The sequence below is a fragment of the Balaenoptera physalus genome (genome assembly GCF_965194825.1).
Source record: "Balaenoptera physalus genome assembly, chromosome: X".
In the NCBI taxonomy this organism is placed as follows: Eukaryota; Metazoa; Chordata; class Mammalia; order Artiodactyla; family Balaenopteridae; genus Balaenoptera; species Balaenoptera physalus.
Window position 1 is genome coordinate 102,951,244 of NC_138903.1, and position 22,905 is coordinate 102,974,148.

Sequence of the window (22,905 nt, forward strand, 5' to 3'; positions counted from 1 at the left end):
CACTCTTCATTGTGGTGCGCGGGCCTCTCACTATCGCGGCCTCTCTTGCTGCTGAGCACAGGCTCCAGACACACAGGCTCAGTAACTGCGGCTCACGGGCCTAGTTGTTCCATGGCATGTGGGATTTTCCCAGACCAGGGCTCGAACCTGTGTCCCCTGCATTGGCAGGCAGATTCTCAACCACTGCACCACCAGGGAAGCCCCCTTATTGTAGTTTTGATTTGCATTTCTCTAATAATTAGTGATGTTGAGCAGCTTTTCATGTGCCTCTTGATCATTTGTATGTCTTCTTTGGAAAGGTGTCTATTTAGGTCTTCTGCCCATTTTTTGATTGGGTTGTTTGTTTTTTTAATATTGAGCTGTATGAGCTGTTTATATATTTTGGAGATTAATCCTTTGTCCATTGGTTTGTTTGCAAATATTTTCTCTTATTCTGAGGGTTGTCTTTTTGTTTTATTTATAGTTTCCTTTGCTGTGCAAAAGGTTTTAAGTCCCATTAGGTCCCATTTGTTTATTTTCATTTTTATTTCCATTACTCTAGGAGGTAGGTCAAAACAGATCTTGCTGTGATTTATGTCAAAGAGTGTTCTGCCTATGTTTTCCTCTAAGAGTTTTATAGTGTCCAGTCTTACATTTAGGTCTTTAATCCATTTGGAGTTTATTTTTGTGTATGGTGTTAGGGAGTGTTCTAATTTCATTCTTTTACATGTAGCTGTCCAGTTTTCCCAGCACAACTTATTGAAGAGACTATCTTTTCTCCATTGTATATCTTTGCCTCCTTTGTCATAGATTAGTCAACAGTAGGTGCGTGGGTTTATCTCTGGGCTTTCCTGTTCCATTGATCTATATTTCTGTTTTTGTGCCAGTACCATATTGTCTTGATTACTTAGCTTTGTAGTATAGTCTGAAGTCAGGGAGTCTGAATCCTCCAGCTCCGTTTTTTTTCCCTCAAGACTGCTTTGGCTATTCGTGGTCTTTTGTGTCTCCACACAAATTTTAAGATTTTTTGTTCTGGTTCTGTAAAAAATGCCATTGGTAATTTGATAGGGATTGCGTTGAATCTGTAGATTGCTTTGGGTAGTATAGTCATTTTCACAATATTGATTCTTCCAATCCAAGAACATGGTGTATGTCTCCATCTATTCGTGTCATCTTTGACTTCTTTCAGTGTCTTATGTGTATACTTAACAGTAATCAGAGGTCAACTTGAGGACAATGATTGAAAAACTTCTTACAGGATGATATTCCCTCTCATGGGGTAAAACTGAGGAGACACTGCAGGTAGATTTCATGAAGGTAGGAATCCAGTGTGATTCATTAGTCATAAAGAGCCACTTAATTTGTTTGGTTGCCGATGTTCTTCCCGAGAAGGGGAGGGGACATCACATAGTCATAAATTACCAAATTTGAAAAAGGCCATTTAAAAGGAATGCTGATGATATGCATTTGAAATAGGGAACAGTATATGTCTGGAGAAATATTTTAAGCTCTAAAAAGGAGTCTAAAATTTGTCTAGGAGTGTGAAAGTTTAAGGTTAACTTGCCCAAGATTACACAGTCAATAATTGCTAAAGTCTGGATTCAGATGCAGTCAATGTAGCTCCAGAGCCAGTGCTGTTCAGTACCATGCTAGAATGCTTCCCTTGAACATTTGATTAAATATAGTACTAACCAAAGATAATACTCAGTCAAAGTTCTGGCTTTTCAAGATCACTGACTCTGACCTTGGATAAGTTGCTTAATTGTTCTGACTGTTTGTCTCTGCACCTGTGTGATAAGGTAATAATACAGTTCCTATGCTTATAATGCAGTTTTGAGGATTATAGGAAATATGTGTAAAGTACCTAGTGTTATACTCAACACATACTGCTGCTGCTGATGGTGACAGTGATACTTCCTTCCTCCAGGACCTCCTGCTTAAAGCATAACATGGTCACACACACAGACACACAGGGACAGATATATGACTCAGTAGGCATTGGATGATATATTTGAGCAGGTCAAGACTGAGATAAGAGTGTTATACAGGTAAGACAGGCTTGAGGCAGAGGTGATTCCCTTGGGCTATCTATCTGCCCTGTAGCATTAGAAGGAGGCAGATAGGGTAAGGGATGGGCCTAAAACAGGTCATTGATCCCAGGTCTCACAGTGCCACTGAGAGTTCTGTCTTTCTGAGGTTTATGCCAGAGCAAGGGATAAAATGGCATTAGGATTGTTGGCTGTATCTTTGAACATATAAATCTGAACTTATGATTTCATGAGTAAGCATTTTCTTGGGAAAGCCCATTTGTATTTGAAAATGTGCTGAAAATCCATAGAAACATATTAGAAATGGTTTGAAAGACTATAATTATAAACAGTAAGAGAAAATAATTATGATAATGACATTCCCAAAGCCTTTAGATAATCTTTTGCTTAGATATGATTTTGGAGAATTTATAGTATTCTGTGGAAAAAATAGATATTTTTTAAAAAGCACTTTAGTTAAATAACTAGGCCATTATAGCAATCTTGCATCTTAGTACTTTATGATGACCAGGTTAATATGCTGATAAAAACATCTGTGTGAAAAAATCCAGATGTAATATACACGTGTGTTTAGCAACACCCAGATAATCTGCTAAATGTGGCATTTGTTTTTTGGTTTAAATGTCACAATGGGCTTTATCCCCATGTCCTTCACACAAACTTATTTCTAGAAATTTTCATCTAGATGAGTTAAGAATTGGGAAAACTAAATATATCCACATCCCCCAACAACTAATTCCACCCTTTAAAAAAGGTGTTTTAATTATTTCAAAGAAAAACTACTGCATATATTTTTTCCCTTTTATTTCTCTTGAATGAATTTCTTTAAAAAATTTTTTTGGTTTTTTGTTTTTTAAATTTTTATTTATTTATATTTTTAAAATGTATTTATTTTTATTGAAGCATAGTTGATTTACAATATCATGTTAGTTTCAGGTGTACAACACAGCAATTCAGTTTTATATATATATTCTTCAGATTCTCTTCCCTTATAGGTTATTACAAAATATTGAATATAATTACCTGTGCTATACAGTAGGTCCTTGTTGGTTATCTATTTTATATATAGTAGTGTGTATATGTTAATCCCGACCTCCTAATTTTTCTCTACCCCTACCCCCCTTTCCCCTTTGGTAGCCATAAGTTTGTTTTCTATGTCTGTGAGTCCTGTTTTGGAAATAAGTTCATTTGTATCTTTTTTGTTTGTTCGTTTGTTTTAGATTCCACATATAAGTGATATTATACAATATTTATCTTTGTCTGGCTTACTTCACTTAGTATGATAATCTCTAGGTCCATCCATGTTGCCACAAATGGCATTATTTCATTCATTCTTATGGCTGAGTAATATTCCATTGTGTATATATACCACATCTTCCTTATCCATTCACCTGTTGATGGACCTTTAGGTTGTTTCCATGTCTTGGCTATTGTAAATAGTGCTGCAATGAACATTGGGGTGCATATGTCTTTTCAAATTATGATTTTCTCCAGATATATGCCCAGGAGTGGGATTGCAGGATCATTTGGTAGCTCTTTTTTAATTTTTTAAGGAACCTCCATACTGTTCTCCATAGTGATTGTACAAATTTATTGAATGAATTTCTTAAAAGACCTTTTGTTGACTATAAATAGAAGCAAATGAAAATCTCATTTAGTAGTTATATTTGGTAAAATATACAATTTGACATTTCCAGCTGTACCAGTCAATTGGTCAATGAAATTTACTGAATTCACTTTGTAGCACCAAAGACAGAAATAAACTCTGAGATGCAAAGGAAGCTGAAGACATAGAATTATGTGTATTGAGCTGTGGTTCTTACACTTTAGCATTTATAAGGATAACTTGGGGAGCTTGTTTAAAATGGAAATTCTTGGGTCCTCCCTCCCAGGAATTTAGCCTTATTAGGTGTTGGGTAAAGCCCAGCAATCTGCATTTCCAGTAATCTTCCCAAGATGATTCTGATGCAGGTGATCCTTGATCAAACTACTTTTAAGTCTAGAGATAGACAATATTCATGAATAGTGGTTTTCAACATCTGCAGTACACTGGAATCCTCTGGGGAGATTAAAAAACACAAATGTTTAGCCACCACTTCTTGACTGTCAATGCCAAATTATATGGAAAAACACTGATCTAGGATGTGCCAAGGCTCCTATCTCCCCCATTCAATCTCTTGTTCACCTCTTACTGAATTTACTCTCAGTGCTAGATTAGATAAGGTCTTTGTCCAAAAGTTTAAACTCAATTCCATTTCATGCAAAGCATATGAACTTAACCTCTTTAATAGTTTTTCTCTTAAAAATGTAAACCATGGTCCAACTGTATCAGAATTATCTGGGTAGCTTCTTGAAAAGGCTCCACCCCCTAGAGATTTTGATTCAGTAGATTTTGGATGGAGCCCAATCTACCATGGTAAAAAGGTACCCTTAGATGATAAAGATCCAAGTGGATCATTATCTATACTGAGAAATACTGATTTTCAACAGCCCAGAAAATGCCTCTGTCACCTCTACTGTAACATCTCCAGTAAGGATAAAACTCGTGAATTCTTCAGGTAGCAGATTTCTCTTTTGAAAAGTTCTGGTTTTAAAATTCTTCCTTAAAATCTAGCTCCTCCTAGAGATTTCAACCTGTTGAGCTCTTTTTTGTCCTCCCCAGAGGCATTCCTCCAATCCCCAGACCTTCCCCACCCCCCACCTCCAATACATTTTTTTCTTCTGCAAACGAAACATTCCTTGCCTTCATGTGAAGCAAACTAGAGATTGGTATTATTTGTCAATATGTGTTTTATCCACCATCTACACCACAGTCATGTGGAGGGACTTATTAAGATTCAGACTTCTGGGCTTTAGTCTATTGAATTGAACTCTCTGGTGGAGAGATGTAGGGACTTACTATTTTATTAAGTCCCCTAAGTAATTCTGATGACAGTGGGTCATGGACCACCCTTTGAGAGAATGCTGTAAATGTTATATGTATGGTATTTAGAGTGAGATGGAAATGAGTTAAAATCCCAGGTCTATCACTTATTACCTGTATATCAGGCCCTAAACAAATCTCATGTGTCAGGGACCTCAAATTTGTCCTCACCTCCGTTCTGCTCTGTTGTAATATTCTTTTCTGTGCATACTCAATTAGGGCATTCTCCTCTGACCTTGGGCAGAGAAGGCCTCCTGAGTAGGTATTACTATTCCCATTATTTCCTTTCTGTAGATATCCATTTGTCCAGTTGTTTACCTCCTCTTCCTTCTAGTCCCCTGTCTTGAAATGGTTGCCAGTTCTCCTCCTGAGTCATGTTTGCTGAATGGCTTGGTTTCACTGTTCTAAACCCAAGTATTGATGGCTTTGTTTTGGGGTCACCCAGTTTGCAATGTGTTTAGAACAACCACAACTGCAATGCATGGAACTCACTGGAAAAATATCTTTGCAAACCTTAGAACCCTCCCTCCCTGCACCCATTGCCCCTTAGTGTTCCAGAATTGCCAACTCCTCATATCCCATCCCATAGACACAGAAGACATTATAGTTCTTGCAGGTAGAGGACATGAGATCAGGGAAGGCTTCATAGAGAAGACTGTATGGAGCTGTGCCTTGAAGGATGGTCAGGATCCACTGTCATTGATTGGGGAGAAGGGCAGATCAGAAAGAAGCAACAATATGAACAAAAGCATGAACACTGTAGAGCAATGGTTCTTAAAATGTGATCTCCAGACCAGTAGCATCAGTATCAGCTGAAAACTTATTTAAAATGCAGTCTCAGGTCCCACCACCAGATTAATTAATCAGAAACCCTGGGGTTCCCAGGAGTCTGTGTTTAACAGGCCTCCAAGTGGTTCTGATACCCAGTGATGTTTGAGAACCATTGCTATAGGGATTAAGAGTATGAGATCTAGGACTTGGTATAGCTGTATTCAAATCACAGCTGCTGTCACTTGGTAGATCTACTTATGAAATCTACCCCTCTTGCTTGCTCCCTGCTCTTACCCCAGTCACACACCTTCTCCCCTGCTACCCATGGATAGTGGTCTAGGGGCAGCCTTTTATTCTCTTTTCTCCTACCAGCCCTTTGTCTTAAAATGACTGCCAATATACCTTGTCAAACATAGTTCCTTTGTGATTGGAATTCACTGCTCTGACCAATCAGAGGGCTGGTATTGGTTCCATTGTTATAGATTTACTTAATTTATAGCCTGTGGATGCATGTGTTCAATTTTATATCTTGAGTAGAAGCTTGGCTATTTCGTTTTCTTTTGCTATGCCCTACTACTCTTTGGTACAGTGGTACTTATACATTACTGTGCATCAGGATCACTCAGGAAACTGATTTGAAATTACCCAGATTCCTGGCCCTGACCCACATTCCCACCCAAGATTCTGAATCAATGGGTTTGAGGTAGGGCCCAGGATCATGTATTTTTGACAAGAACACCAGGCCATATTGATGCAGAGGTCTATAGATCACAATTTGAGAAACACAGATCTAGGAACTTGCAATGAAGGCAGCAAAGCAAATGCCTTTTTCAGAGTGTATAAGATGAATGCCAACCACGTGGCTGGTATTGTTGAAGAACCATCAACATGTACACAAGTACTTCAAGAGAGAGACTCATTCATGCATAGTGCTTTTCAACTCTTATTGTGCATCAGAATGCTCTGAGGAAATTTTTTAAATATGCAAAAGTTCTATTTGAAAAATGTAGAAATTCTGATTCAATTGGTCAGAGGTGGGACCTTGTACATTTTGGAAAGCTCTTCAGATGATTTTAAGGTATAGTTTGAATTGAAAGCCCTATATTTGGTTAGGGCACAGGTAGGGGCATTGAGAGAGGGAATAATCTGAAGAATCTGTGGCCAAAGGGTAGTGATTGGAGAAAGTATAAGCAAGCTGAGATAGTCTCAGAAAGAAAAGGTTGAATATTTGTGAAGGGAAACAGCATCACTGAGTGAACTTTAACCATTATTATTTTTTTACATATAGAATACAATTGTTCATTAAAATTTTGTTCAACAAAATTTGTTGAGTGCCTGCTATGAGCCAAGCAGTGTGCCAGGCTCTGGAGATAAGACTTCAAGACAACATACAGGGTCCTTGCCTTCATGAGGCAGTTTGACATATGTTTTTTTAAGTCAAAAAATAATTACACAAATAACTAATTACAAATACTCTGCATGTTATGAAAAATACATCAAGAGTATTTAGCCTAGTCTGGAAGGTCAAGGGAAGCCTTTCATAAGAAGGATTGTTAAAGTTTACACTTGATATATGACCAGGGTAAAGGTTTGTATGTGTTTGGGGGCTCTGAGGCAAGAAAGAATGCTATTGTTATAGCATTTGGGTTCCCAAAGTGTGGTCCCCAAACCAGCAGCATCAGCATCATCTGGAAACTTATTAGAGATGCAAATTATCAGGCCCCACCCTAGACCTACTTAATGAGAAACTTTGGGGGTAAAGCCCAGCCATCTGTGTCTTAACAAGCCCTCCAGAAGATTCTTATCTAAAGTGTGAGAACTACTGACCTACTCTGAGAGCTTGAAAGATGACCAAAGTGGTAGAGCATAGTGAGCAAAGGGAGAAATAGCAAAAGAGGAAGCTGGCAAGGTAAGTAGGAATGAGATTTTGCAGGACTCTGTAAGCCCTATTTAAAGATTTTGAATTGTTAACAACAATAATAACAAATCACTTTTACTGAATGTGTATTATGTATAAGATTCACAATAACCTTAAGAGGTAGGTTACTGTTATTGTTTCCTTTTTGCAGGTGAGTAAACTCAGTTTTAGAGAAGTTACTTTTCCAGGTTTTACAGCTAGTAAGTGGTGGAGCTTGGATTAAAATCCAGCCAGTTTTTCTCTAGAGCCCAATTCTTTAACCATTCAGCTGTACTGATTAAGTCAATGGAAAGCTACTGAAGAGTCTTAAATAGGGGAGAGAGATGATCATAATGAACTATCAAAATATCATTCTAGTTGCTGTGTGGAGAATGATTTGGAGAGGGTCAAGTCAAACAGTAGGAAGACCTGTTAAGAATCTATTGTAGAAATTCCAGTGAAAGATGATGATAGCTGGGACCAGGGTGCAAATGGAAAGAAGTAGATGAACTCAAAGTATGTTTTAGAGGTAGAATTGGTAGATAGAAAAATATCTCCCTCTTTATCTTCTTATGAATTCTAAGATTACTCTGGCTGCTGTGTGAAGAATGGATTGAAGGGGGGTAAGAGTGGAAGCAGGGAGACCAGTTATAATCCAGGAATGGGGAGTTAGTGGTGTGAGACAGAGAAAACTGGTAGGAAATGAGGCCAGAGTGGTAGTTTGGGGCTAAATTACTCGGGATCTTGAAGGCCATGATACAAAATGTGGTTTGTATCCTAAATTCATGTAGAAGCCATTGGAAGGTTTTACACAGGTAATGAATACAATTGAATTAATCTTTTTTTAAAAGATCACCTTGGAAGCTGTAAGGAGAATTGATTGGGGATATGAAGGATGAAAGGAAGAAGACCACTGAGGAGACTAATGTGGTCTAGGCAAGATATGAAGGAAGAATGGTAATAGTGTGGATGGAGAGATGGGAGTATATGTAAGATAATAGGTGGTAGAATTGATAGGACTTTGTGATAGGAGGATTCTAAAATGAGATACTAGATGCCATTGACTGAAGTAAGGATAGTGGGGAAAATGAAAAGCAAAGCCAGTTTGAGGCAGCAAGTGTGGGGGGGGGTTAGATAATCAATTCTCATAATTCTCACAACAAATGTTGTGAGAATTTTAGAGATGAATGAAGTAACTTGCTCAATCTCACATACGTGATAAGTAACAGAAATGGATTGAAACCTCTGTCTGATTCCACAAGCTATGCTCTTTTAGTTTATACCACATGGCATTTTCATGGTAGTGAGTCTTACGTATCATGTGTAAGGCAAGAAGTAATATGGTATGGCAGACAGGAAGTAAAGAGGGCTCTTTAACTGGACCTCTCTTGGCCTGATGGACAATGTGGAGGTAGCGGGAAAGAATCTAGGTTTAGGAAAAGGAGACCACAGTGAAGAACTGAATGAGAATGTTCAGAAAAATAAGGGATGGGAAATCATGGAGTGGAGACTTTAGGTGCAGAGCCTAAAAGTTCACTCACAAGCAAAATTATTGTTTGGATTTGACATGCTATAGGGGTGATTTACTACATACAGGCTTGAGAATAGGGGGGTTACATAATCTGAATATCACTTAGGGAATATATTTGTTTACATGGGGAAGCAGACTTGGTGGTGATGGAGCTCAGGGCAGGACGCCCCAAGAGGTGCCACTCTGGCATGAAAATTATTTTAAGCTGAAAACAACCAAGCCCCCAAAAACTCAGGAAGAACCTTTGAGCTTCCCCCTAACTGCCTAAAAGAATTTAAGATAGGAGGCCTGTCCAGGAAGAAGTTATCACCATAGATAACTATAGTAAAGTATTAAGTATGGTAGAAAGAGAGGAACCTAGCAAAGCCCATTTGATCAAAGTCCTCTCTGTGTCGCATTGCCTTTGGATGACCCAGAAAACATTTGTTTACCAAACGTTAACTCTTTATCTTCCTGTGAATTACCTTATTTCTCCTTGAAGTCTCAGACCCCTACCTCCTTCACCTTAATCCAGAATATATATATCTCACCTTGCCTTGATGTCTTTGCAATTCTTCATATTTATGTGAATTCCCTGTGCACATGTAATAAATTTGATTTTCCCCTATTAGTCTGCCTTATGTCATTTTAATTGCCAGCCAAAAGAACTAAGAGGGGAAAGAAGGGAAATTTCCCCTCCCCCAACAGTGGCATTAAGGAGGCAAGTAGTCATCCAGCTGGTTGCAATTTGATTTTGGGCATAGAGAAGAAGAGACACATCTGAGACCTCTAAATTTTAGGAGCTCCTTGGAATTTTGAGGGCTATTTCTTGAGATCTTTGCAGATTTTCAAATTCAAGAATACCACTCTAGCATATAATATGGGGATATGCTATGGGGATAAAATGTAGTGAAGTATGACTGAAAATTTTAAGGGAACGCTTTGGGTCTTTAACAGTCCTATAAATACAGTCTAAAATAATTCATAAAGCTCTTAAAGTCTACCAATATTTTAAGCCACCATGCTCTTAGATCGCTTCACTTTCATCACCGTTACTTGGAAATTGGCATTCTCTGTACAACCTTTGGACAAGAAAACTACTTTGCCCCGGCCTATTCCTAAACATTGCTGTGTCATCCATTTCCAACAGAGAACAACAAAGCTGTGCTGAAAAAGCAGGCGCTTAAAGAAAAAGAAAATGATGTCTGTGGTAGCTGATCAGGTAGTTTCACTTACTAGCTAAGTAAATCACCTCCACACACCAGCTACAGAGAGGACACGGTCCAATTTCATGCCCCAGAACACTGACAAATGATTATGTGTCATGAACCTTCAGAATCACTTGAGAATAATTAGAACTGAGTTTCAAACCTAGGAATGCTTAGTAAAGGTTGAGTATACATTAACCCTTTTGTCACTTAAGGTAAGACTCTTGGCCCATGCCCTTACCTACCCAGTAATCATAATCACTCACTTGGGGCCCTTCTGCTTGTAAGGCTCAAATCATATGTCAAAAAGGGGCTGCATATGAGCATGCAAATGTTGTCTCCTTTACCCAGCACTGCTCTGTTATATCTGTGAAAACTCTATGCCAGTGATTTTGCCTTCCAGGCAATATTTGGTAAGACTTTGGTTGTTACAACTTGGTGAGTTGTGTTGTTACTGGTATCTAGTGGGTAGAAGGGAGGGATACTGCTAAACATCCCACAATGCACACAACATCCCCTACAACATAGAATTATCCAGCCCAAGGTGTCTGTAGTGTTAACGCTAAGAATCATGGGAATCATCTATGTCAAGGAAATCATCTATTCAGAGAAAGGAAACTTAATTTTTCCCACTAAAAGCTGTGTTTGGTTCCCAGTGTTTTGTTCCTCTTAAGTTCTCTCAGTCCTATGATTAGGAGAATCTACAGTCTCTAGAGTAAAGGATACAGACTTTTTCTATCTACAAACTCCTCTTGAGTAAGTCTCTGACCTTTGTGATTTACCCATCTATCCCATGTATGAAGATTGTTATGGACTGAATGTGTCCCCCCAAGATTCATATGTTGAAACCCTAATCCTAGTGTGATGGTATTAGGAAGTGGGGCCTTTGGGAGATAATTAGGTCATGAGAGTAGAACCCTCATCAGTTGGATCAGTGTCCTTATAAGAAGAAGCCAGAGAGCTAGCTCACTTCCTTTCAACCATGTTAGGATACGAGAAGTCAGCCTTCTGCCACCAGGAAAAGGGCTCTCCCCAAGGATTTGACCCCAATGGCACCCTGATCTCAGACTTACAACCTCCAGAACTGTGAAAAATAAATGTTTATTGCTTAAACCACCCAGTTTGTGGTATTTTGTTATAACAGCTTGAGCCAAGACAAATATTTTGCATCTGTTGTGCTAGTTCTGAGTTACAGTAGAGAATGAGATAGACAGGCTTCCCTTATAGTCCCATATCATTTGCATTTTAGTGAGGCACACAGACAAGCAGATAATTACAATGCTGAATGGTAAGTGCTGTAATGGCAAATGATGAGGTTCTCTGGGAGCTCGACATGGATTTGTTGAGACCAGGCATTTGGTGGCAACTCACCTTAGAAGTATAACTCTTCTCTTATAGCTTAATGGATCAGGACCCTAGGGGGCCTTCCCGGGGCAGACCCCTCCCCCATGTCCTCTGCTTTAGCTCTTCTCTTAAGTACCTAGATAACAGTATCTGATGCACCTTTCCTGAGTTGTTTTGCTGATGCTAAAACTCCCACTAAAGGGAAGATGTTAACTACTTGATGACCATGAGCATGTAGCCCTCAGACCTACTGGAGCCTGAGGATTGATAATGTTAACTCTTGTGACACCACCATGTTACCTCACCATCAACCAATCAGAGGATTGTGCATGAGCTGATCACTTGCCCTGCAAGTCCCCTCCTCTCCTTGCCTTTAAAAATGCTTTCCTGAAACCCATTAAGGAGTTTGGGTGTTTTGAGCATTAGCTGCCCTGAACTCCTTGCTTGGCATCCTGCGATAAACCCTATACTTTCCTCCACCACAACCTGGTGTCAGTAGATTGGCTTTACAGTGTGTGGGTGAGAAAACCCAAGGTTTGGTTCGGTAGCAATAGTTCCTTGAACTTGTTATTTTCCCTTTCACTGGGTATTTAACTGGGCTAACTGACAGCATGCGCGCCCTGGTTCTTGATTCAGCCCTGCCTTGCAGGCAGATGGATGGAGGAATGGAGGAAGATGGTGTGGAGCGGAATGTGGGGCCGCCTTTCTGGAGGAGGTGACATCTAAGCAGAAACAGCAGGACAAGAAGAAATTAACCATGTGAAAATAGGGGAAGGAGGAGGAGGATATTCTAGGCTGAAAGGAAAGCACATGTGAAAGCCTGGACTCTTTGAGGAACTGAATTGGCCCTTTGTAGCCTAAGCTATTTTGAATTTGTATTGGTGGATGAGGAGAATGGAAGATTCAAGGGACGAGGCTTATGACGATCACACTGGTCTCATCTCCAATCCTGAAATCATTTTCCTTTTCTTTATTCTTCCGTATGTTACAAAAATAACCCTCGTTTATTGTTAAATTTTTCGAAGTATATAAAATGAGAGATGAAAATCCCCATCAACACCTGTCAACATCCCTTACCAAAGGTAGTCAACATAGTTATAAATATCCTGCTGGCCTTATCTTCACTTCTTTTGAATGCCTTTATGTTCACATGCTATTTACAGTCTTTAGGGTTTTAAAGCATAAAATGTATCATGATACAGATACAGATGCAGATAAAAACCTCTTCCCCTTTTCATTTTTGCAATATTTTCTGGAAGTTTTAAAATATCAGCACATATGGATCTACCTCATTCTTTTAATATCAGCTTAATATTCCATTAATTACTTCACCAAAGTTCCCCCAATTCCTTTTCTGCAAAGTGGGCAGGGCAGTGGACTGCCCACTGAGGATGCAGTGGGTTGTAGGATGATGGGGAAAATAATGAGAACTCCTTAGCTGAGGATTACATACAGACCATCTACACCTGAAACCTCCTCCCCTAAACCACCATCTTCGGCCCAAAGCATTTTTCCTTTCCAATTTTTGCATAAGCCCTTTAGGCTGCAAGTTTTTGTCTGCCCTGACCCTCAAGAATGTCTTTGATGTTTGCCTTAATGTGATTTCATTTGGATAAATGTACCCAAGGAGGGGAAAGGCAGCGAGCTCCCAGTGGGATTTGCCCCAGAACCTGCCCACTCACTTTGCCAGCTATGCTTCAGAGGAAACACAATTGGTTGCTTTTAGATGTAATTTAAATGGTAATCAGGCTTTTAGAAATAAGGCAAGGAAAGGAATTTGGGAAATTCTCAAAGAAAAAGCAAAATTCAGTTAACAGGAAGCAGAGAATGGAGGCACCTGGCTGGGCAAGCCGACAGTAAAATAACATATGTTTGAAAAACCCTAGGCACAGAGGGATTTATTTGAATTGTTAACTATATTATGAGTTTTTTATTCCTGTGTTTGCAGGTTTTATTGGTATATGTTTACAGGATCAAGAGAACAGGCAGTCCGAATTACTGTTTAAAAATTTATCTGCAACACCATCTTTTACTTTACAATTTTTATAAAAGGTGGAATCATCTTCATCCCTCCAGATGATCACAAAGCAGATATGGATATCAGCTTTTGTTTTCAGCCAAAACTGGGGTACACTAAGGCAGGTGTGATCATTGGAGAGGTAGATGGTTCAGAGTACACTGGGAAGCTCTGGGAGTTGATAGAGGAGAGATAAGACATGAAGAGCAGGGCTAAGGCCATTGCTGAGAGAGCATAGGAGAAGGAGAAAGGGAAGTGGATCAAGCAAGGCAGGAGCTAGAGCAGAAAACAGGGCAAAAACTGAGAGAGGGCTCAATCAAACTGCTCAGGGACAAGAATACAGAAGCCTAAGGACCATTCAAATAGACTGCCAGCGTTACCAAACCAAACTTGGATCCACTCGCTCAAGCGCAGTAAAGCCAATCTACTGACACCAGACTGTGCTGAAGGAAAGTTGCAGCATTTACTGTAAGGTGCCAGACAAGGAGTCCAGGGCAGCTAATACTCAAAAATCCCAAACTCTTTGATGGATTTCAGGGAAGTTTTTAAGGGCAGGGTGAGGGAGGGGAGTCTCAGAGTATGTGATCAACCCATGCACAATTTTGATTGGTTGATGGTGAGGTAACAGGGAAGTGTCACAGGGGTTAACGTTATCAGTCCTTAGGCTCCATTAGGTCTGGGGGCTGAGGACATGCTCATGGTCATCAAGTAGTTAATGCCTTCCATTTGGTGGGAGTTTTAGCGTCTACAAAACAACTCAGGAAATGTGCATCAGATACTGTTATCTAGGTACTTCAGGGAGGAGCTAAAGACTCTGTGACTGCCATATGGTTGATCTACTGTTTAAATTCTTACCAGTTCTCCTGGCCCAATTGTTATTTTTGTCACTACATGTTCACATCCTTTCAATTATTAATTCTTGAGCCAGGCTTTTGTGACCCAGGGAAGGTCTGGGAGACTACAGCTTTTATACAAACAAGAGGCAGGCAGAGGACATGGAGAGAGGGGCCTGTCCCAGGAAAGCACCATAAGATCCTTTTCAGTTACTCCAGTGGACCAGGTTGAGTGCCCAGGGAACAGGATTGGCAAGAAAGGGCCACAATTGAGAAGTTACATTACTGAAATGAGTTGCACCAAAATTGCTTGATCTTAGGTTTGAAGAACTCTGAGAATCCTACCAAAGTGAGGTGGGAAGAGCATAATTTTAGTGGCATAGATTAAAGGATACTGGGTGAAGCATAGCAATGGGTGGTCAATTCTCAGATATAAAACTTTGGTCCATATTCTTCTAAGTCTCTTAGGTATTTAGCCCTTATGTGGAATTGGGAATCCAGGGCAATCTGTACTTCATACTCTTCTGAGCCATTTACTGCTTCAAAGGGGAGTATTTATAGTCATGATAAGAGAACAGAGTCAATTTTAGTTGGAGTGAGCAGAGAGAGTGCTGTAAGACTAAAGAGCCTTAACAGTAGTGGAGAGCTCTGTGAAAATTCCCTCCAGTTTCTTGAACAGATGGGTTGATGTGGAAACAGATGCCCATCTTTGTCAGGCATCTCTTTTATAAAGGCTCCTCATTGGGGTGCCATGTGTTTTCTTATGCTTTGTTATTGACTTCTTCCCACTAAACTTGGTGGGCAGATCAGAGTTTACTTAGGACAGTGGTTACTAAATTTTATTTCATTCATTCTTTTTTATTTTTTTAAATTAAGGTAATGTTGATTTATAACATTATATAAGTTAATGTGTAGAACATTATACTTCTATTTCTGTATACACTACAGCGTGCTTACAACCAAAAGTTTAGTTTCCATTCAGTTGATCCACCCTTTACCCATTTTGCTATCCCACCTCTATCCCCTCTCCCCCTCTGGTAACCACTACTCTGTTCTCTGTATCTATGTGTTTGTTTTTGTTTTGTTTGGTTTGGTCATTTATTTGGGGTTTTTTGGTTTGTTTTTTTATATTCCACATATGAATGAAATCATATTGTATTTGTCTTTCTCCGTCTGACTTATTTCACTTAACATAATACCCTCAAGGTCAATCCATGTGGTCTCAAATGGCAAGATTTCCTCTTTTTATGGCTGAGTAGTATTCTAAATTTTATTTTTAACAGTAGGCTTATTTTTATCAAATGAAATCTTACAGGGTGCTGTAATATGTAAACATATGTTAGAATATTTTAAGTTCAAATTTATACCATTTACTTAGGGTATAATCAGTATGTGAACGAAGTTTTGATAAATATAAACCTTTGAAATAGGGGGTTCTGGGTGACAGTTATATTCTTATGTTCAGCTTCAGTATCTAATTTATTTTTCCTATAAGGTTTTGGTTGCACAGTGTAGAGACATTCTTAATTCACACAGATAAATTGCAAATAGCAACACTATTTTGGATAGCTCAACTTGCAGTCTCAGGGTACTCCTGAATTAAGTAGAAATGGTAAGAGTAGCTCTCAATCAAGATCTGCCCCTAAAACTAACTTACATGGTAGCACAAATTAACACTGTAGTGGTTTCCAATATATTACAATTTGCTATTTATTCCATTTGAGTGCGTTGTCATTTTACTATATTTTGAAAGGTATTTAAAAATATAATTATTGTAATTCAAACTGAATGCTTTCAGAAACACCATAACCTCTTTGAGGAATCTTCAAGGTCTTTGAATCATAGTGGTAAAACCCTTGACCTAGGGAGGTGTCTGCTCTGGGAACAACATTATGAGAGGTGAATCAGGGAATTGAATCAGAGGAAAATTGTAACTTGTAAGAAAACCATGTTCTGAATCAAGTCAGATGATCATGTAAGCAAATTCTGTGACTTACAAGAGGCATATTCAGTTATTCCATGGATCATGCAACAATGGAAAAAGTAGCTTCCTGACTCTCAGTGTTTGGGACTCAGTGGAGGTAGGGTGATCAGCAAAGTAGATTGACCCTTGCCTGGAGCACACAAGATAGACTGCTACTGAAGTCTTTTTGCTTCCTTTCTTTTCTCTTTATATATTCAGTTCTTACTACAATACTTGGCACATAGTAGATTTTCAATAAATATTAACTGAATGAGTGACAAGGGCTATGAATGGTAGCCTGGCTCAGGACTTCACAGAGGCAAGATAGTCTTTGGAAGTATACAGTTGACCCTTGAACAACGTGGGGGTTAAGGGTGCCAACCTTCTCCCTCAAGTCGAAAATCCACATGTAACTTGACTTTCCAAAAACTTAACTACTAATGGTTTACTGTTGACCAGAACCTTACCAATGACATAAGCAGTCCATTAATACATATTTTGCACATTATATATATTATATACTGTATTCTTGTAACAAAGTAAGGTAGAGAAAAGAAAGTGTTATTAATAAAATTGTAAGGAAGAGAAAATACGTTTATATACCGTAGTGTATTTATCTATACTATAAGTTTATGTTATCTGTTTACAAGATGAATTGTCAGTACCTACATCAATATTGTCTTATATGATACAAAACACTGTAGACATTATATGTATTACTAACACTAGACATCAAAAAATGAAAAGAAATGAATGTGAAAAAGAAATTCATATTTATTTACAGGTAAAATGATACATGCACTGATAATGAAGAAGCAGCAATATGAATGTGTCTGGGGCTCATTATTAAGTCAAATAAGGGTTACCTGAACACAAATACTGCAATACCACAACAGTCAATCTGATAACAAGATGGCTACTGAGTGACCAATGGCAGGACACACTCAACAAAGGGATGATTCAAGTCCTGGGTGGGATGAAAGGGAGGGCAGAAGATTTCATCATGCTACTCAGAACAGCTCACAATTTAAAACTTATGAATTGTTTATTTTTTAAATTTTCCACTTAATATTTTCAGATGGCAGTTGACCACAGGTAACTGAAATGGCAGAAAGTGAAACCACTGACTACTGTGTAATCTTTTCCCTTCCTTATGTGCACCCTGATTTTGCTATCTCACACACCTGCTCAACAGGTACTCCTCAGTGGCATTGAGCTCATCCCTCTGCAACAGCTCGTGTGATGCCTTCCTTTGTATTAGTCCCTTTCTTCATCCCCCTCTATTTCCCCTGATGCATCCAAAAGTGGAATAGTCAGGCTAAATTATAACAATTGGTCACATTTATTTAGAATGTACTGTGTGCCAAGCACCGAACTAAGTTCTTCACGTGCTTTACCTCAAGCCTCACAAAAGCCCTATGAGGTCGATACTGTATTTTCCTCCATTTTACAACGAAGAAAAATGAAGTCAGTCAAGGAATAATGAACTTGCCCAGGGTCATACAACTTGTTAGTGTGACAGCAAGATCTGATTCCAAACCCTGGCCTCCTGGGATGAGTATAAGTATACCTCTTATCCCAGGAGTATAAGTATACTACTTATCCCAGTATAAGTATGCTTGTTAAACTCTTCCCTTACAAAACAGCTTGTTGGAAAGAAGTATATTATTAGCAAATAAGTCATTGTTTGCAATTCTGGCTAGAGTCCAGCTTATACACAGGCCTAGGGAACAAAGAGCAGGCCACGGCTTTTTAGATCTCTGCTGCTGCTCCCAGAGGCAAACACTGATACAATTCCTTGTGTTCTTTTACCAGATTTGGGGTTCAAGGGTGTTTTTCCCTATTTTACTAATGGTGAACATAAGTGGCACTGAGAGGGCAAGAAGGCTGTCTCAGAGTAACAAATCGAAGGTGTGGCAGGTGCAGGAACAGAACCTGTGAGTTGTCAATCCTGGCTACCTACATTCCCAGGCTATGCCTAAATAAGAGACATAGGGAATTTCCGAAGCTGTCTCAGAATTCCATATTATTCTAAAAAATATCTTCAATGAGCCCTCTTCCTTTCCTTCCAATACCACTCCCCTAAATTCTTCCTCAGCAAAAATTGTGGAACCACAGCCTTTTCATTCCTAACCTCCATGGAATTTTGAGGTGAGTTCCATTCTCTTCTCCAAGTGGGTTATCTCCTGTCTGCCTCTATCTCTTCTTCCCTAGTCTGGACTGTTCTAGGCTACCACTCCTAATGCTTAGTGAGCATCTTAAGGTGCTTCTCCCTTCCCCAGACACAAATATAAGAATCACCAGGTTTAGGGTCTGTGTATTTGGAATTTAATATTGCTAGGTGAACATGGTGCCTGCTCAGGGCCCTTAGAGGTTGTGGGGTTATGTCCCTTGCAGCAGCCTAGAGAAGTTCAGTGTCAGGACTATGGGTGATGATAAAACAATATAGAGACAGGCTAAGAGCTATGATTGGGCAAACAAAGAATATGCTAAAGTCAAGGTGAGCAACTGAGTAGGTCAGTTTGTTTCGGTTTTTTTTTTTTCCCCCACATTCATTATATGAGAATGAAAATAAAATAAAATGACAATGAGAAAACAATAAAATAGTTAATAAGGAAATGTGCAAAATATATGAATAGGAAAAAGTTAACAAACAGCAGCTGCCTCTAGTTGAGCACTGCCTGAGCACAGAGGAGAGAGGGGATATTTTATTCCACATCCTTTACTTTGAGTTTTGTACCATGTGTATGTATTGCCTTTTCAGAAATACATATAAAAGTATTGCTGAAAATAAAATAAAATAAGCTATGTTTTATATTTAACTATGTGAAGTAAAGATTCTTGTTTGCATGCGTGGGGGAAAGGAAATTTCCCCTTTCCCCTCTTAGTTCTTTTACTTGCAATTAAAATGACATAAGGCAGATTAACAAGAGAAAATCAAATGTATTATGTGTGCACTGGGAATTCACATAAGTTTGAAGAATTCCAAAGATGCCACAGCAAGGTGAGGTATAGGTATATTCTGGATTAAGGAGAAAGAGGTAGTGGTCTGAGTCTTCAAGGGGAAGTAAGATAATTTACAAGAAGGTAAAAAGAATTAATGTTTGGTAATAAACAGATGTTTTCTGGGTCATCCAAAGGCAATGGGACACAGAGAGGACTTGGATCAAATGAGCTTTGCTAGCTTCTTCTCTGTCGCCACACTTAATACTTTACTATAGTTATCTATGGTGATATCTTCTTCCTGGACAGGCCTCCTACCTTAAATTCTTTCAGGCAGTAAGTGGGAAGTTCAAAGATTCTTCTTGAGTCTTTTGGGGCTTGGTTGTTTTCAGCTCAAAATAATCTTCATGCCAGAGTGGCATATCTTGGGGTGGCCTGCCCTGAGCTCCATCACATGTATGGTAGTCTTACCCAAACCGCCTGAGGAGGTGGAATTCAAAGTACATTTGCTTCCTTTCCTGGATTGTCTAATGCTGTCTCCCCCCAGACTCAAGAAATACTATTATTTACAGAACTGTGACATATCCTGTTTGTACAGGAAGAAACAATAATTAACATCAATTGAATATTTACTATGTGCCAGGAACATAGTATTAAGGTGTGTTAATTTGTACAATCCACATGTAGACTCCGTGGGGTAGGTGCTATTATTATCATCTCTACTTTTCATTTAGGGGAGCTGAGGCACAAAAAGAGTCAGTAGCTTGCCAGGCTCACATGGTCAATTAGTGGTAAAGGTGGGATTTGAATTAAAGCAGTCTTACTCCAGAGCCCACCTCTTTCCTTACTCTACTACACTGCATCTCAGACACATGGTCACTCAAATGCCATCTAATAGAGGAAGGGTAAAGCTAGGGCATCTATACAATGTCTGTCTTACTATAAGCCACTCTAAATTTCTTTTGGGGGAGTTCAAGATGCAGATAACACAAAAATAATTCTAGGGACCCAGGTAGTGACTGAGACATCTGCAAGGAGTTGCTGTTGAAGGGGTAATGCTGTAGCAACCCAAACAGATCTCTGTTAATTGTTGCTCCAACATTTCCTAGAGTGCTTCTGATGCCTTAAAAAAATCACTCGTGTGATTATTGAAGGATTATTTAATCCTCACAACTACCCAATTACGTAGGTGTTACTTTTGTCCTCCACCTCTCAGAAGGAGGAACTGAAGTCCTAAGAGGACGATCATGTTGTCCAAGGTCACAGAGCTGGTAAGTGGCAGAGCAGCCTGGATTTAAACTCATGCAGTTTGTTTTTAGAACCCACATGTTTAAATGTTGCAAATGATGTAGGAAATCTGGAGTCTAAAAGCTCATGCAGGGGAGTTCCCTGGTTGCCTAATGGTTAGGATTCCAGGCTTCCACTGCCATGGCCCAGGTTCAATCCTTGGTCAGGGAACTGAGATCCTGTAAGCCACAAGGCGCAGCCAAAAAAAATAAAAGCTCATGTAAATCAAAGGTCAGAGCAATGAGTCACCAATCTGGGGGAAACAAAAACCTGCAGGACCAACTTATTGAAAAGCAAAGCCAGCAGTTGATCAAAAGGGCAAGCTCAGAAGAGCCTCAAGCAAAGAAGGAGCAGGACAGGGCAAAGGAGACTGGAAAACAACCTAGAGCACTAGCACAAAGGATATTTGAATTTCGTGTGAATACCTGTCCCAGCCAGGAAACTTCATGTATGTTTCTATTAGTGCAAAGACCAGTCCAAAGGCTTATCTAACCTAGAGCTATAGAAAGAAATAGGTTAAGTAGGAATGCCTGGATGGAGTGGTCATGGCATATTCAGATAAACAGTTGCTAGAGACTATTTTAAAAAATGATAAAATTATGGACTATTAGGGGTCAGGAAAAAATACTAGACTCCTCCCCACCAGGTTTATCCTTAAGTCCTTTTGATAACATTCCTATCAAGAGGTCACCTATCTTCTGCTCAAACACAACCTCCTGGGGCAGCCTATTTGATTTTCAGGCAACTTTCGCAGTTCTAAACTTACTCTTTATGTTGACCTAAAATCTGCCTCCCTGTACTTCTCCTTTTGGCCAGAGACACAAATAAGTCAAAGCCCCAAACACATGACAACAGACTTTGGGGCACATTTTGGAAAGGTACTGAGAAAGGATAAATTGTGCTATAGCCTAACATGACTGGAAAAGTAAGCATGTTATTGAACCCAAGTTCATAACCAAAATGTTGGAGTTTAGAGCAGAGAAAGGTTTATTGTAAGGGCCAAGCAAGGAGAATGGGTGGCTCATGCTGAAAAGACCCAAACTCCCTGATGGGTTTCAGAGAATAGTTTTTATAGGCAGTTTGGTGGGGAGGTCTGCAGGGTGTGTGACCTTCCTCTAATTGGTTGGTGGTGAGGTAACAAGGTGGTGTTCCAGGAATCGCAGTCATCAGCCTTCTAGTTCCAACCAGTCTGGGGTCCATGTGCTTGTGCTCAGCCTGAAGTTACCATTTTCCACCTGGGTGGGGGCCTTAGTTCCCGTAGAAGAACTCAGAGATGTGTACCAGATTGTTATATATAGCCTTTGAGGAGGAATTAGGACTCTGCTTTATAGGTGTACCATTGTTTCTTTCTGCATTCCCTCACTCTCCTAATTAGTAACTTTTTGAAACTGACCTTTGGAACTCAGGGAAGGTCTAGGAGGCTGAAAGTCTTTTTCTTACAAACAAGAAATGGGGAACATGGAAAGGATTTTATGTCCTGGAGGGCCTCACAGGGTCCTGCTCAGTTTCAATCCCCCCATTTCTTTGATTCCCCTCAATCTTGAGGGGAACAAGTGTTGGACAAGAAAGGGAATACCATTTTGGGTAGAGAAGTTAATCGTAAACTCGGCAGAGGGACTCGGTTTTAGGGGGACTCAGTTTCGAGCACAGGCTGACTTTTCTCATGGAAAGGCTGGTTTCTTTGACCATGGAAAGTTGAGTTTCTTAAGACGTGATTTCTCCAAGAGGGGATTTTATTTTGGACTTGCTGTTGTCTGAGCTCATTCTCATGGATCTTCCAAAATACCCTCAGAGCAGTTCGTTCCCATGGTAAACTCAAGTTATAGTTTGACTTTGTTTACTTATTTCTGGCCCACAGGTCTTGGCCCCATTCAGTGAAGAGTATGAGGAAGGAATTTCTGTTCCAAATAAAGTCAAAGCTCAGCAACTCTCTCTCTCTCTCTCTCTCTCTCACACACACACACACACACACACACACACACACACACACACTGCAATTGTTACATGTAACCCCAAATAAATGCTATCTTTGTGGCTAACCTGATCATTTAGGATAAACATTCAATATTTAAGGGATGCTGCATAAGTATAATAAGGACAGAAAGAACAGGCTCTGTCTTATTTTGCTGATGACTTTAATGGCTAAATTAGTAAGATAAGATAGAGACAGGTTAAGGGGATG

At 39.5% G+C, this 22,905-nt stretch overlaps 1 long non-coding RNA gene across 1 annotated transcript in view; it reads right to left on the minus strand.

Annotated features, from left to right (window-relative positions):
* Nucleotides 1-203: 203 nt before the first annotated feature.
* LOC309652125 overlaps nucleotides 204-22,905 on the minus strand; it is a 101,477-nt gene continuing 78,775 nt past the window's right edge. The window contains exon 2 of the long non-coding RNA XR_014258604.1: nucleotides 204-734. This is a non-coding gene — a long non-coding RNA (uncharacterized lncRNA). The remainder of the gene's footprint in view (nucleotides 735-22,905) is intronic.